The sequence below is a fragment of the Antechinus flavipes genome, chromosome 3 (assembly GCF_016432865.1).
Source record: "Antechinus flavipes isolate AdamAnt ecotype Samford, QLD, Australia chromosome 3, AdamAnt_v2, whole genome shotgun sequence".
NCBI lineage: Eukaryota > Metazoa > Chordata > Mammalia > Dasyuromorphia > Dasyuridae > Antechinus > Antechinus flavipes.
Window position 1 is genome coordinate 294,940,541 of NC_067400.1, and position 5,511 is coordinate 294,946,051.

Below are 5,511 nucleotides of genomic sequence, written 5' to 3' on the forward strand. Positions count from 1 at the left end.
AATTTGAAATCTAGAACTCTGGACTAGTTTAGTTCCCTTTTTTCATTTATTCCTTGATAGTCTGACTATTTTTCCTTGAGATGAATTAAGTTGATTTTTCCAGCTCTTTAAAATAATTCAATGGAAGCATTAATTGATGTGATACTAATAACCAATTAATTTAGGTGTTATTGCTCTTTTTCATGTCAACTTGGTATAGCCATAAGAAAACAATATTTTTCTGATTATTTTAATCTGTATTTATTTCTATTAAAAGTGTTTTGTAATATTGTGTTCATATATTGCTTAGGTTTATCTTGGTAAATAGACTCCGGAGTATTGTATTCTGTATGCATTTATTTTGAATGGAATTTCTCTTTCCATCACTTCCTGCTGGGTTATTATTTGTGTGGAGTTAATTTATAACCTGAAAATTTGCAATTTTTTTTGTCATTTTCACCAGCTTTTAAAATTATTTCCTTTCTCATTACTATAACTAGCATTTCTATTACAACATTGAATAATTGGTATCACTTCTCCCATGGTCTTATTGGACTTGTTTTTCCTTTTAGTTTTATAAAATGTATTATTTTTAAAAAGCTCCATTTATTCTTATGCTTCTAGTGTTTTAATCAATGTGAATATAGCATTGTTTCTTTTTTTTTTTCCCTTTTCTTAGAGTGGATAGAAATCTTTATTATTTTATTTAGCAAGTATGAGGTAAAGGTATAGGCAGTAAGTTTTACTAGTAAATAAAAATCAACTCTACCAGTCATTTGGAAATCAGTGTAATGTGGGAAAGATTCCTTTATAGATTCCCACCTCCTCCTAGTCAATAATGTAAATTATCCTTTAACTCACAAATCCTGGTCCCTTTGAATTCCAATAGAAGATCCGGACCTGTCCCAGCCCCACTGGATCTGAGCCAACTTTGGGGCTACACCCAAAAGCCCCTCAAGCTAAATCTCCCATTATAAAAGGGAGATGCTGGGATCCCCTCTTTGTGAGATTCCAAACATGCTAGCCATGTGAGGACCCTCTGTTCACTGGACCCTCTGTCCGGTGCCCTCTTTACCTCTACCTTCACCTATCTCCTTACTTCCAAACCCAATAATAAACCTCTTTTATCAATCTAGCTCTTGGCCAATAAATGCTTTTATTGGGGTGCTATTAGACCTCATTTACTGTCATATCCTTGCGCCAAATCCAAGGGACTTGCAGGGGATCTCTGTTTGACTCCCTGTACCCCAAACCTGCCACTAGACTTCATCTAAACCCTAATTTCATTTAGGTACCCCAAATCTAGACTTCAACAAGTATGCTTATCTCAAAAGGCTGAAAACAATTTAGTAAATGAAAAGCAGAGAAAATAGATATTAATCAGTTTACTTATCAGAGGGATGAAAACAGTGTGTTAAACAAAAGTATTTAGAGCAAAATAGATATTTATACAAAAATTATAAAATACTTATTGTAAGATTCATTGCTTTACAAGGAAAACAAAAATGTATTTTAAATAACATGGCCAGTTTGAAGGCTTTGAAATTTGTTAAATGGAAATTGAAGTATGCAAAAATGTATAAACATTCTACAAAAGACATTCATTTTTGTTCCTGAGTATACTAAAGCTATAAAACATAAGGGAACATAGGGAAGGCCATGTTTTTTCCAGAACTAACTTTGAGGGCATTTTCTTTCTATACATTGTTTTTCTCCTTCTTTGTGTTCTTGTTTGGAAATCCACATCTGTTAAAAGGCACCCAGAGAAGCTAAAATTGGACCACTAATCCATGAATTAAATTGTTGTTCCACCATTGTATTATTTGCAATCAGCTATAATCTTGTTCTTGGGGGCATCTTCTGGGATAGTTCCTTATTCAGTCTATCAGTGAAACTCTGTAGCAGAATGTTTCCTTCTGCCACTATAACATTGCCATAAAGATCTGGTCTGATGTCAATATCACACATCCCAATACTTGTGGTAACATGACTGACTCCCAACATGGTGTTGCCCGAAAGACCCTTTACATTAGAAGGATCAAAGAATTCTTCAGGAATCTTGAGTAACTCACCACCAAAGTCACAGTTGTAGCCATTTGGAAATTCATAATGAACTGTTAGCATCTGTGCAGCCACTTATTCATCATAAATTGAATCTAATACTTGGAGCACTGAAGCTTGAAAATCTTGGATCGCACAATTACACATATAATTGTGTCAAGACCTTGTAACTTGTGGCAACTTTTCTTTTCTTTTCCAATTTGCTGGGGATCCTTCCTGAACAGCCTCCTTTGATGTGATCATGTATGGAGGGATCAATTGTACATTCATTTTTTGGAATAGGTTTCTACAATGCATGGTAATGAAGTCTACAGCAAGAGGTGACTTCACAATGCCTTGTTGAAGAAGGTATCTATCATGGGCTGGAATGGCAGTGGTATGAGTGGCTCCACAATCCAAAATAACCCTATGGTATCACCATTGGCAAATGCTATAAGAACTGCAGTTTTACAAAAGAAGAATGCAGGGATGTTGTAGTATTCAAACATCAACTCTGTCAGTTTCTCTCTTTGTGCTGGTATTCCACAGTGCTTCTGACATTAGAACAGGATATAAGCCAGCTTCTGACTTGATATGCATCTTGTAAATGTGATACAAAATAGTTTGGAAGCTGTCCTAGTCTTCAACCATTCCATTTTTAAAAGGTGATATTGCCTCCATATTTTCTCTTGGAACATGCAATGCATTGATATCTATGTAGCATGTGGGACCTTCTTGTTTGCCTTTATCTCCATCTACTTCTATCAATGTGCTTCCATCATCCCTTTCAAGTACCACACCAATAGCAAAGGGGAAAATCAACCTTTGGGCAGTCCTCACCAGCATAATCAGCTCTCTGTCTATAAGAGCCAGTGTCCAACACAAGAGCCCAACTTTAATTCCTCCATAGACGCCGCTGCTCATGGCTGCTGCTGCTGCTACTGCAGCCATGTACACCTCAGATGCTACATTTAAGTAGCTCCTCACAGGGGCCTGCCCAGCCTCTGAGACTCTTGAACTCTAACAACCACCTCTCACTCTACCCCCTAAAGCAACCTGTAGCATTATTTTTAAAAGCTTGTAATATATGTTTTAAATAATTATTTGTCTTTTTTTTGTTGACATGGTTAATTTTGCTTATAATTTATATATTAACTATCTATGAGTTCTTGGTAAAAATCCAGCTTTTTTATCGTGTATGATATTTGTGATATACTGTTATAATCTCCATGCTAGTATTTTATTTAATTTTTTCCATCAAGTTTCATTAAGAAAATTGGCGTAGAATTTTCTTTCTCTGTTTTTGCTCTCCATGGTTTAGTTATCAAAAATTTCTTTCATAGAAGAAACTTGGCAGGAATAATTATTTATGTATTTCTTCAAACAGTTTATATTAAATTGGAATTAATTGTTCTTTATAAACTTGATAGAATTTACTTATAAATGCATCTTATTGTAAGGTTTCCACCCTTCTCAATTGGGGAGTTTCATTCTGGCTTGTTCCATTTCTTTTTTCTAAGATAGGATTATTTAATATTTTATTGCCTCTTTTGTTAATCTGGACAATTTATTTGCTTTTTTTTCTTTTTTTTTTTTTTAAATTTTTTATTTAATAATTACATTATATTGACACTCATTTCTGTTCCGATTTTTTTTTCCCCTCCCTCCCTCCACCCCTCCCCTAGATGGCAAGCAGTCCTTTATATGTTGGATATGTTGCAGTATATCCTAGATACAATATATGTTTGCAGAACCGAACAGTTCTCTTGTTGCGTAGGGAGAATTGGATTCAGAAGGTATAAATAATCCGGGAAGAAAAACAAAAATGCAGATAGTTCACATTCGTTTCCCAGTGTTCTTTCTCTGGGTGTAGCTGCTTTTGTCCGTCATTTATCAATTGAAACTCAGGTCTCTTTGTCAAAGAAATCCACTTCCATCAGAATATGTCCTCATACAATATTGTTGTCGAAGTGTATAATGATCTCCTGGTTCTGCTCATTTCACTTAGCATCAGTTCATGTAGGTCTCTCCAAGCCTCTCTGTATTCATCCTGCTGGTCATTTCTTACAGAACAATAATATTCCATAACATTCATATACCACAATTTACCCAGCCATTCTCCAATTGATGGGCATCCATTCATTTTCCAGTTTCTAGCCACTACAAACAGAGCTGCTACAAACATTTTGGCACATACAGGTCCCTTTCCCTTCTTTAGTATTTCTTTGGGATATAAGCCCAATAGAAACACTGCTGGATCAAAGGATATGCACATTTTGATAATTTTTTGGGCATAATTCCAGATTGCTCTCCAGAATGGTTGGATTCGTTCACAACTCCACCAACAATGCATTAGTGTCCCAGTTTTCCCGCATCCCCTCCAACATTCATCATTATTTTTTCCTGTCATCTTAGCCAATCTGACAGGTGTGTAGTGGTATCTCAGAGTTGTCTTAATTTGCATTTCTCTGATCAATAATGATTTGGAACACTCTTTCATATGAGTGGTAATAGTTTCAATCTCATCCTCTGAAAATTGTCTGTTCATATCCTTTGACCATTTATCAATTGGAGAATGGCTTGATTTCTTATAAATTTGAGTCAGTTCTCTATATATTTTGGAAATGAGGCCTTTATCAGAACCTTTAACTGTGAAAATGTTTTCCCAGTTTGTTGCTTCCCTTCTAATCTTGTTTGCATTAGTTTTATTTGTACAAAGGCTTTTTAATTTGATGTAATCGAAATTTTCTATTCTGTGATCAGTAATGGTCTCTAGTTCATCTTTGGTCACAAATTTCTTTCTCCTCCACAAGTCTGAGAGATAAACTATTCTATGTTCCTCTAATTTATTTATAATCTCGTTCTTTATGCCTAGGTCATAGACCCATTTTGATCTTATCTTGGTATATGGTGTTAAGTGTGGGTCCATGCCTAATTTCTGCCATACTAATTTCCAATTATCCCAGCAGTTTTTATCAAATAATAAATTCTTTTCCCAGAAGTTAGGGGCTTTGGGTTTGTCAAACACTAGATTGCTATAATTGACTTTTCTGTCTTGTGAGCCTAGCCTTTTCCACTGATCCACTAATCTATTTCTTAGCCAATACCAAATGGTTTTGGTGACTGCTGCTTTATAATATAATTTTAGATCAGGTACAGCTAGGCCACCTTCATTTGATTTTTTTTTCATTAATTCCCTTGAGATTCTCGACTTTTTATTGTTCCATATGAATTTTGTTGTTATTTTTTCTAGATCAATAAAATATTTTCTTGGAAGTCTGATTGGTATAGCACTAAATAAATAGATTAGTTTAGGGAGTATTGTCATCTTTATTATGTTCGCTCGGCCGATCCAAGAGCACTTAATATTTTTCCAATTATTTAAGTCTGACTTTATTTGTGTGGAGACTTTTTTATAATTTTGCTCATATAATTCCTGACTTTCCTTTGGTAGATAGATTCCCAAATATTTTATGGTATCAACAGTTATTC

At 34.8% G+C, this 5,511-nt stretch overlaps 1 pseudogene; it reads right to left on the bottom strand.

Annotated features, from left to right (window-relative positions):
• Nucleotides 1–1,653: 1,653 nt before the first annotated feature.
• On the bottom strand, nt 1,654–2,943 carry LOC127557183 (actin-like protein 6A; annotated as a pseudogene).
• Nucleotides 2,944–5,511: the final 2,568 nt, after the last annotated feature.